The sequence below is a fragment of the Cricetulus griseus genome, chromosome 3 (genome assembly GCF_003668045.3).
Source record: "Cricetulus griseus strain 17A/GY chromosome 3, alternate assembly CriGri-PICRH-1.0, whole genome shotgun sequence".
In the NCBI taxonomy this organism is placed as follows: Eukaryota; Metazoa; Chordata; class Mammalia; order Rodentia; family Cricetidae; genus Cricetulus; species Cricetulus griseus.
This window is the reverse complement of record NC_048596.1, coordinates 244,267,465-244,277,464: the sequence shown is the minus strand read 5'-3', so window position 1 is coordinate 244,277,464 and position 10,000 is coordinate 244,267,465. Positions and strand designations below refer to the sequence as shown.

At 41.4% G+C, this 10,000-nt stretch overlaps 4 non-coding genes across 4 annotated transcripts; all 4 read left to right on the top strand.

The window, feature by feature from the left end:
- The first annotated feature begins 2,018 nt into the window (after nucleotides 1-2,018).
- On the top strand, nucleotides 2,019-2,100 carry Trnas-aga. Its single transcript has one exon. It is a non-coding gene; the product is annotated as a tRNA-Ser (tRNA).
- A 1,774-nt stretch (nucleotides 2,101-3,874) lies between these two features.
- Nucleotides 3,875-3,946, top strand: Trnad-guc. The gene has a single exon. It is a non-coding gene; the product is annotated as a tRNA-Asp (tRNA).
- Nucleotides 3,947-5,422: 1,476 nt separating this feature from the next.
- Trnaq-cug lies at nucleotides 5,423-5,494 on the top strand. The gene has a single exon. It is a non-coding gene; the product is annotated as a tRNA-Gln (tRNA).
- Nucleotides 5,495-7,377: 1,883 nt separating this feature from the next.
- Trnam-cau lies at nucleotides 7,378-7,449 on the top strand. The gene has a single exon. It is a non-coding gene; the product is annotated as a tRNA-Met (tRNA).
- The last annotated feature ends 2,551 nt before the right edge of the window (nucleotides 7,450-10,000 follow it).

Sequence of the window (10,000 nt, the reverse complement as noted above, 5' to 3'; positions counted from 1 at the left end):
CAACAGCAGCAGCATTCTGCAACTTGCTAAGAAATGTAAATTGCTGTTGGGGCATTGTGTATTGTCTTCTGTTCTGTATCTCTTTGGCACCCATTAGTCACAAGACCAAACTGTGTCAAAGGTGTCCACAACTCTTGCTTCTCAGAGTCTGCACTATGAGTCATCTATTTTCAACATACAGCAAATCGATATTTCTCTCAGTCACCCACAGGCCAGACACTAAAAGGCAAGGGATAGTCCTTATGTTCCTAATTTGGTCTGCTGGACTCACTCAAACTTGTCAGTCCCAACGTGTTTATTGTGACCTGTGCTGCTTTGGGAAGTTTACTAAAATGCTATATGCTTGTCAAGAATGTAGGTCACAGAAGTGAGACACAATATGATAGCACACATACATAGTTCTCTTTAAATTTCAAAATCAGATGGAACTAAAAAGAGTGTCCTTGAGAGCAAAAGTTTTCATTGCAAGAGTACATAACTCTGGAGTTAGAGTGCTGCATGCTCAGGGTCACACAGAACTTTGACTTAGCCAGTGGCCGAACTCAGGGTTCTTCTGTCTCAGAGTGAAATTCATACGCCACAGAAGGGTGAGCTTAAAAAGCAGTGTTTATTGTGGAAAGAAAACTGAAAAGACAAAGATTAAAGTCCTATTGCAGTGACAGGCATGGTATCAAATGCCTTTAATCCTAGAACTTGGGAGGCAGAGGCAGTGTGAGGTCAGTCAGGGCTACATTATGAAAACATCAACAAAACAAAACAAAAACAGAAAACAAGCAACAAAACAAAATACCTCTTGCAGAAAGAGGAAGTTTGGAAAGCAAGCCAAGCCCCCAAGAGAGTTGGGGAAAGGGGAAGTTGAGCTAACTGTCTAGGGGCTTTTTATAGGACTTATGGCAGAAACTGGAAAAAGACTGAGGTCATTTCAATTAAGATTAGCTAATTCTCTGAGCATATCTCCAGTTGAGTCAATGCAGGGTCCACATACCCTGTGCATGTCTCCAAGGCTAAAACAGGAATATGAGACATGTTCACCTGCTGTTCATTTAGGAGAGTAGTCATATTTTATCTTTCACTTGCTTTCACAGCTGTTAACATTGACTGTGGGCTATTAGCCCAGGCCAGCACTGCCAACCAGCCCTACTGGCCTTGTAGGCGTTGTTGGTCTTAGCCTTCTCAACCTTCCTAACGCTTTGGCCCTTTATTCTTCATGTTGTGGTGACCCCCAACCATAAGATTATTTTCATTACGACTTCATTACTTCATTACTTGCTTCTGTTATGAATCGTAATGTAAATATCTGTTTTCTGACGGTGTTAGACTACTCCTATTTTCATTCCACCCTCCCCACCAAAGGGTCCTGACCGTAGATGGAGAGTCACTCTCCTAGACGTTAGATGGACTATGCTCTTTGTTCTCATGTTTACATGATTAGCTTGCAGTTTTACCGTGGAGCTAAACCCCATCACAGCTTTTGAGATGTCGCTATAGTCTGCCTTGGTTACCTCACATTTAGTTCCCTGTCTTCAAAATGGTCTACCTATCCCAGTACTCCAAGAGGCAGGAGGATCAATGCCATACTGGGCTACAGAGTAAGAATCTGTCTTTAAAGAGAAAAAAGAATCTTTGGCGGAGTTGGTTGGAGTAGGAGTGTGGGATGGGGGAGGAGGAGATACCCGAAAGTGCAGAAAGTGGACTGAGGGGAAGCACACCTGCATCTGACTAAAAAGTCAAACTATAGTATGAGCCTGAAGCGAAACAGCGGCAAGAAAACGAGGAGGCTCCCCATGCCTTTTCTCGCTCTTAGTCCGGAACACAAATACACGGGAGCAATTCCTCTCAGGGCCTGCACAGACCGTGGACTCCGACAGGTAGCAGAAAACCCTGTGACGATCTGGGTTTTTGTCTGCGTTCTCCTAATAGGGACCGCCACTGCAGCCTGCCCCACTATAAACGAGGACGCCAGGTTTTAACAAATCACTTGCCAGGAATTCCAATTAGCCATCTATTTGGTACTGTTTGTAGTCGTGGCCGAGTGGTTAAGGCGATGGACTAGAAATCCATTGGGGTCTCCCCGCGCAGGTTCGAATCCTGCCGACTACGGGTGTTTTCTTTGGTTTCTTACTATGTGGTTTAAGGCTTCAGGGTGTATACAAGTAGTTTCTTAATGTGTTTCCGCGGTGCAAGATACAGACCTAATTTAGGATTAATCTTGGATTTCATTGTGAAGAGATCTTGCCCTATTTGTTGTTGATATGTTTTATTTTGCCAAACAAACAAACCACCACCAACACCACCAACACCAACAACAGACCATCTTTTCTCCTTTCCAGCATTTGAGCATTTGAAATCTCTTCTTCAGGTAACCCAGTGAAAGCGAGTCTTTAGGTTCAATACCCGCGGCAGAAAGAAAGGAAAAAGAAGAGGGGAGAAGAAAAGCGGCCTCTCTGCCTACTTTGAGAGGACACAAAGATAGCTCAAAAAACTAACGTCCTGTGCGATGCTTCCCTCAGTGCCATGCTTGTCATAATTCCACACTAAAACGCCCTCCTTAAAAGTCTTGTCTAAGCACCGAAGAAGCCAAAGCTATCTACCCAAGTCAGTCAGCCAATAATCTGGCAGAGATGAGAGAGAAGTGCCTCCAGTAGACGCTGCTTCAGACACAAGAGCGAGTGCATCCGACACCTCATCTGGGAATTAGAATCTTCTTTCCAAGTTATAGGAGACGTATGTATGTATGTATGTATGTATGTATGTATGTATGTATGTATGTATGTATGTAAGTATGTTTGTATGTGCGTACCTGGTTGGGAAAAAAGAAAAAAACCAGATGGCCGAAATATTATGTACACTGGCTTGCGCTCACAGAGATTTGCCTACTTTTGCCTCCCAAGTGCTGGAGTTAAAGATATGTGCCCCCGTGCCCAGAAAAAAACAACAACAGCAGCAGCAGCAGCAGCAACAACAACAAAAACAAAACAAAACAGTAAATATTTAGTGCTGGAGAGAGGACCTTGGTTCAGTTTCCAAAATTCTCATTGGACTGCTCACAACAGCCTGAAACTCCAGTTGGAGGGGAATCCAATGTCCTATTCTGAACATCGTGGGCAACTTCACTCGTGTACACCCCCTCCATGGCACACACATGCACACACGTAATTAAAGATGAAAATAAAGTATTTAAAAGCAGATATTCCAGTTTAATTCTAGCACTTAAGAGGCAGAAAAAAGATTGTTGTGAGCTTAACCACTGAGCCATCTGTCTAGCAATATATATATTCTCACTAAGCAGTTCAGGCTGGCCTTGAACTCCAGATAACCCTCCTGCCTCAGCCTCAGGAGTGCTGAGGTTACAGGTATGAGCACCATGCCAAACTTACCTTACTGAATTTGTTTGTTCAGATGCGAGGAGGTCACTGTGTCTTGGGGGGAGGAGGTTTTTTTGTTTTTGTTTTTGTTTTTAATCAAATCATCTTTTATCCAAAAACAAAAAAACAAAACAAAACAAAAAAAAAACCAAAAACAAAAAACAATGTGCTCTTAAAGAATCTGACTTTGTATATTAGGCAATCGTTGAAAAATTATTTTTGCTCCATCATCTTTATCATGTAACTATAAAAATGTTCAAAAACTAATGATAGGTTATTAGGGACTTCTAACAGCAAGTTCGATTCTTGCACAGTTACACTTTTTTTTTTTAACAAATTCAGGATAATTACAATATCTGGAATTACTGAGGGGGAAAGTGTGAAAGAAATCATCCGGTGGAATTCTTGACCAAACTTAGCCTGCAAAACAGGCTAGAATTCTTAAGTTTAATGTAGTCTTTATTAAGCCTTACTTAACTTTACATAATATAAGAACACACCTATCTCCTTCCTCGTTAGTATAGTGGTTAGTATCCCCGCCTGTCACGCGGGAGACCGGGGTTCAATTCCCCGACGGGGAGGTGATGAACTTTTTTTTTTTTTTTTAATCGAAGTTAGAAAACCTACTGTCAGTCTTTCTACAATTTCAAAGCCACAGCTACCCTAACCCGACGCATAGAGGAAACTAGGTTTAAGTAATGCGGACTTAGACGACACTTTCCAACCAAAGAACGAGCAGAGAGAACAACATAAGAAGGTGCAATAATAGCCCAGGGTAATTTTAGGCACCAAAACCTAAAGACAACCATGTAGCCCGCTGGGATACAAGTGTGCTTGATGCAGCAGCCTTGGTGAGTGTGACCTGATCAAGTTCTCTAATACCTGAGGTCTCCAGGAATGTGTTTGTAAATGCACGTAAAACATAATGAACCTAAAGAATAGCTTTCGGAGTTGGAAACAACTACCATAAAGCCACAGCAAACAATGTGTGGCTCCTGCTCAGGGAAATTCACAGATCAGGGGAAAATAAACACAACCCAAGTGGAACTATTCAAGCAGTCACTTGATTTAAAATATGTGTGGCTCTGCTCTGCATTAGGAATTCCAACAAGTGAAATTCATAATTGAGTGTTGCGACCGGCTATCAACATGAAAATATAGTAATCACACCAAAAACAAACCCAGGTGAAATGCACATGGAATGATGAAAAGTAGGACATTATTCCAAAAGGCATCCTGGATACTACTCTACGGAGATTTTGTGTATACAACAATTTTCAAAGCAGAAAAAAAAAAGTCATTATGTCCAGCAAATATGATACTAACGCTTCATCAGCATTAGTAGCTTTTCTCACTGTCAGACATTATAAGTGAGTGCAAAAGAGCCAGAGAATTGACTGCATTGCATATGCTGAACAAAACTTACACCCCGAATACAGATCCAGAGATAGACAGGCGGGCACAGAGATATGAGTACGTAAATTGGTAAGAGGACAGAATGACCATGGAGAAGGAAAAGAGGCAATAAAAAGTGAATTAAAACAGTTAAATGCCAGAAGAGAAAGTCAAAGCTTCCTTGGAGATATGTAGATACACAAACACTCAAAGTTTCTTACTCTTAGCTTGTCAAGAGGTGGAGCCTTCCTAGGAACCTCTCCGCCCCATATGAAGTCCACAAATCCAACACTATAGAAGTAAACTCCAATTGTCCCCTAAATTGGGGACAGGAAAAGGTTCGGGAGTCCTCAAAGGCCACTCACTCACTGAGCAGCCGCAGATTCCAAGGTGAAGCCATCCGTGGCATGCTGGGTCCTCAGAGTAGTGGAGGAAGGTCGCGGACATTGAAGACTGGAGACCCAGGTCAGCCTTACCTGTTTAGAGCGATTTTCGTTTCCACTTTGCAAGAAGAGCCCTGAGCACAACTGAGAAAGAAGGTGTGCCCTAGTGACAGACAGCAAAACGTAAAATAGAAGTTTAGCTCTTTCTTACTGAAGTAATTAGAATTCTGTAATGGAACTATACCTCATCAGTTAGCAGTCCAGAACTTTCTAATATGGGGTTCCATGGTGTAATGGTTAGCACTCTGGACTCTGAATCCAGCGATCCGAGTTCAAATCTCGGTGGAACCTTGCTTATTTTTCCGTTATGGGGCAAATTCTTCAAACACACAAAATAATCTGAGTTCTAAACCCTAATCCTTATATAGTCACAGCAGCAGGGACTGTTTCTCCTACCTGCAAGTCCCCACTGCTTCTATCTCTTCTTCCACGCACACACACGTTTAGAGGGCCTCAGCAATTTTTAAAGTTAGCATTGGAAATAATCAGTTTCATTGTATCATTTTTATAACACGTCATTCTACTTTGTTATTATTGATCCTTATTCCTCATCGGTCCTGCCCTCCGCTTACCAAACGTTGCTTCTTCCTTGTCGTGTATTCTGTTACCCACCCTCCAAGGTCTCTACTTTCTTTGATGGTCCTCTTTCTACTTTGATGACATTACACACACGCACACACACACACACACACACACACACACACACACACACACACGTGCATACTTAAACTAGATTATTTGCTTTTGTTTTGTCTTTCTGAGTCTAGTTTATTCCACTTAAAATATCTGCAGTTTCATCCATTTCGCTGTAATAGGAATGATTCATGTTTATTTATTATAGAAATGAAGCTTCATAGTGTTTCTGTGCCATATTTCCTTTGTCCATTCATCTTTGTCCAACACATGGTTTGTTTCCCTCCTAAGAGACGGTCTGAGACGGCTTGAGCTCGCTCGTTTCATTTTAGCAGATCATCAAGTTGTAGTTACTGGTTTGGTGCACTAGCACCATGGTCATCTAAAGCACAAGAAGTCGAAAATGCTGACTGTAAACATTCTAGTTTCTGACTAAACCTTGAAAGGGAATCTACATTTAACGACAGCTATTTTATTTAAACACAACAATAACTTGTGTAGTTGTGACCGAGTAATTAAAGTGATGGACTAGTGATCCATTTGGGCCTCTGACTTTACAAAAATCATGCCTATTAGATTCAAAACATTCAGAAGTTTGGAAAATTTCTGGAGTTAGGAAAGAAAAAGAAGAAGAAAAAGAAACACGACCAATTCTAAACAAAAACCTCACTCTAAAGCACACCCTTCTTTACCAAACTTATCATTTGTGGTGCTGGTATCAAGTACCTCCCTGGAAGAAGCTTCACCCTCTTACAGAGATCTAGAATCCTACTTAACCTGCTTGTGACTAAGTAAATGTCAGATGTAAGAACTACAAGTAAACACTTTTTTGCTTCCATCTGACTGAAACCGAAAGACCCAAATTCCCAAATGGCCAAAAATAAATAAATCATTATATCATTAACGTAGCATTTATTTTCTTTTGTATTTTAGGAATTTAAAAAATGTGGTGTTTTAAACATTTAATGGTAACACGAATCTTATTATTCATTATGTATTTATTTAAATATTCATTTGTTTCCCTTTTGCATCAGGGTCTCCCTTTATAGACTACTCTGGTTTGGGACTCAAGGTAATCCTCCTGCCTCACCCTCAGAGCGCTTAGATTACAGGCCCGAGCCGCAAACTCAGCTGAAGCTTGTCCACGTAGGAAATTTGTCCAAGTGATGGGAATAGGCGCCTGGAAGACGGAGGGAAATAGGGTCTGCAGAGGAGGAGGCAGTCCAGAAGAGGCGGCTTTGGTGGTAAAGATGAGACTTAAAAATTTGGAAGACTTCCCAGGATTTTTCCTCTGGAGAGCCGACATTCGCAGGCAAAACAAACAAACAAATCACATGCTGGTAACGACTTCGAGAAAGTCCAAACCAGGGAACTCGGTCTTGATCCAGTCTTTGAGATCTTGATTTCTGACCCAGGAGAATCCATTTGGCAATTTCTGTCATATATGGATCACAAAACAAAAAATATAATAGAATAAATAGCGTAATTAAACATAAACCTGATGAAACTGCATACTAGCTTGAGTAAATCTTGCCCAAGGCAGCAGAGTGGCGCAGCGGAAGCGTGCTGGGCCCATAACCCAGAGGTCGATGGATCGAAACCATCCTCTGCTACGAGGCTTTTTCTTGCACAACGCCGCTACCAAAGATTGCTATGTTTAATGAATACAAGATATCTTTCAGGCCCAGCAGTGCTGGCGTATCTCTGAATCTCAGAGTCTATAGATTGAGTTCCAGTACATCCAGTGTTTTAGAGAGAAACCCTGTTTCGAAAAACTACAAAGAGATCTTTCCTTGATCATGGAAACGCCTGCTTCCATTAATTGCTGAATTGCTGTCTTAGGTGGTGGTCTTTGTTTTGAGGAAGTAATGCACTGTAGTCCGGGCAACTTTGACCTCAAGACAATCTGCCTCAGTCTCCTAGTTCTGGTGTTTTAATAGAATGCATGCAAGACAACACGCAGAGAGAAAGCAATTCTAGAACAAGAGCTGGATGATACATGTCTCCGTGTGTGGACCAGGAATAGACCTGTAATGAGATTCCTCACTGCCTTTTAGAGGGACAGAAGAGGAGGAGAAAGGGATTCAGTGGGAAATATAAGGGGAGGAAGAGAGAAGACAGAAAGCAAAGGGCGGGGTGGGGGGGATGGGGGGGAGAGATGGGAGGCTGTGTTCACAGCAGAGGCACAGGAGGGAGAAAATGAAGAAGATGCACAGAAGAGAGAGACACAGAAGTGGGGATGCAGGGAAAACTGGAGGGGAGTGTAGGAGGAGGGAGGAGAGATGTATGTTTATAGTCTATGTGAAGTTGAGGCAGACAGATTCTTCCACAATGAAACAATCTGTGAAAGTAACCCTGAATCCTGTTCCCAAGAGGGAACTCAAGACTTGAGAATGACTTCCCCATTTGAAATGATGCCATGAAAATATACTTACAGGTTCTCTAATGACCTTCAGTTCTGTCAACAGCTCTAGTCTTACCAGTGACCACTGTGTTTTGTGGTCTTGGAGATGGAGCCTAAAGCCTAGTGCTTGCTGGGAAAATGCTCTGCCACTGAACTAAATCTCCAGCCCTGGTTTTACTTTTATCTTGAAACAAACTCACTAAATTGCCTATGGTAAGCTTGAACCCATTCTGTAGTCCAGACAAGCCTTGAACTTGAAATCTCCCAAGTAGCTGGAATTAAAAGCCTGTAACACCATCATATATATGTGTGGGTGTGCAATATACATATTATATGGGTTACTTGGGAATCCACTGCTTTTCTTCCGACTCTTAGTATCATTAATTCTATGTAATTCAAGCCTGAATTTTTTTTCAAAGACAAGGTCTCTCCGGGTAGTGATGGCCCACACCTTTAATCCCAGTGCTGGAAAGGCAGAGACAGGTGAATTTCTATGAGTTGACATCAGCCTGGTCTATAGAGTGAGTTCAGGACAGTCAGGGCACAGAAAAACTCTTTCTCAGGAGAAAAAAAAAAAAACAAAAAAACAAAAAAAAAACATCAGATTGCCCAAACATCAGATTGGCCTTTAGCTTGCTCTGTAGTAGAGGCTGACCTTGAACTTCTGTTCACATGTCCTGCTGCCTTGTTGTCTTTCCCACCCCACCCCCATTGAAGTTATTGGTTCTGGAAACACTTGTGTGCCTGTCATTTTGTGACTCTGACTCTCTCACTTGTGTAAGCTCTGAACTGTCTGGCTGTTTCTAGACAGAGAGAAAGAAAACAAATGCTCACTTTGTTTTTCCTACAAAGGGTTGCACTACATGCCAATAAGAATATGAAATATTGCATGCTGTGCATGTCTGTAATAACAGCACTTGGGAAGCAGAGGGAGGAGGACTACAAGTCAATGAAGAAGGACCAGGAGTTCAAAGTCATCATCGCTAATTACGTCGTTGGAGGGCTACTAAAGATCTTATATCACAAAACAAATAAAACATTTTTTGAGAAGAAAAATAACAAGACATAGAAAACACTGGGTGAGAAGAGTGTTTTAATTTTTCTTTCATATTAGTAATATAATTAAAGATATCAAAAAGTATCAAAGTATAATCAAAGCACAAAGCTGCTTAAGAAATAGCTTTGAATTGTTAATGATTCATAACCTCTGTGTGGTAAATTAGGAAGTCATAAGTACACCCATGCCTATACCCATGGTTTGACAAACCAGTGCTGTGAATTCGCTTTCTCAGAAAGGGTTCCTAAGTGTTTGTTCCTCACTTTTTTGGTTTGTTTTCTCTAGGTATGGTTTTCTAGGCAAGGTTTCTCTTCGTAGCCCTTGTTGTCCTGGAACTCTTAGTTTGCCTGCTTCTCCAGTGCTGGGATTAAAGGTGTGCACCACCACTGTTCAGATTTGTTCCTAGCTTTTGGAATACTCAAGGGAGACACCTGTAGGTCTAGTAGAAAAGAAAGAATGGGGCCCGTAGTTAGACTATCTAGTTCATTTTCAAAGTGTATTCTGAGAGCCCCACTCTGAAAGTGCCCACAGTTTCTTCTCTTGAGAGAAGAAACATGGAAAGGTATAATGGAATTCTACTAGAATCATTGTATCTAGGATAAACATTGGAATGAAATAGTTGTTGTCACTGTATCTAGGGTAAACATCAGAATGAATAGTGGAAAACAGTGATTGTTTTCTATTATCTATAGTGCTGTTTTTC